The sequence below is a fragment of the Sinocyclocheilus grahami genome, unplaced genomic scaffold (assembly GCF_001515645.1).
Source record: "Sinocyclocheilus grahami isolate Dianchi unplaced genomic scaffold, SAMN03320097.WGS_v1.1 scaffold606.1, whole genome shotgun sequence".
Classification (NCBI taxonomy): Eukaryota; Metazoa; Chordata; class Actinopteri; order Cypriniformes; family Cyprinidae; genus Sinocyclocheilus; species Sinocyclocheilus grahami.
Genome location: NW_015505785.1, coordinates 183105 through 183913, shown reverse-complemented (window position 1 = coordinate 183913; position 809 = coordinate 183105).

The window sequence follows — 809 nt, the reverse complement described above, 5'->3', positions numbered from 1 at the left end:
ATTTGAATTATTTTGTTTTAAAGTAGTAATTTAAAGCTTTCTATATATGTTTTATCATGTCTGTGAGGCAATTCCCTGAGTTTAGGTTCATCATTGTGAAGCGCTCCTGTTCAAGACCGAGACGGCAGAAAGCATTTGTTTTCTTTATTTTATCAAAGCACAACGTTTTGTTGATATTGTGAGTGCACACAAATAAAACTAGCCTCTTTACAGTTTAGAATGCTGTATTACTCTTACCTTTATGAGCAAAAATGACTGTGTATATTGTTTCCACTGTTAGAAAAAAATGCAAGTGATAGCACTGGCGCCTCCATGTCGAGCGTGCTTTAGCTTCCACTCCTCCGCACAAACGATAGGAAATGCGTCTTAACAGCGCACATTTATCTAGGTTAAACATTTAAACTAACATTGTGATATGCTTGAACTGTTTTATATATAGATTTTATTTTAGGCAAGTCGTGATTATTTGAGAAGGCTAAATTGATCAAACATATAGGCTATGATCAATTCACTGTCTGCCGCTGGTCATTACTTCAAAGAAAAACAACTTGCATTTAAGGAACAAAAAAATGCTCCAAACGTTTTTCTAAATTAACTTTATAAAAAAAAGTATGGGCTAGGGCTTATATTTGAGGCCCGTGCAGGGCTCTAATCCACGTCATCCAACGCTGTTTTGTTCTCATTTGTGAGCATGATCTTTATGCATGTATTTTACCATTTTGTTGAGTTAAGTCATTTACCCCCCCCCCCCCCCCCCCCCCCCCCCCCCCCCCCCCCCCCCCCACCACCTTACTACAAAAAATAAAACA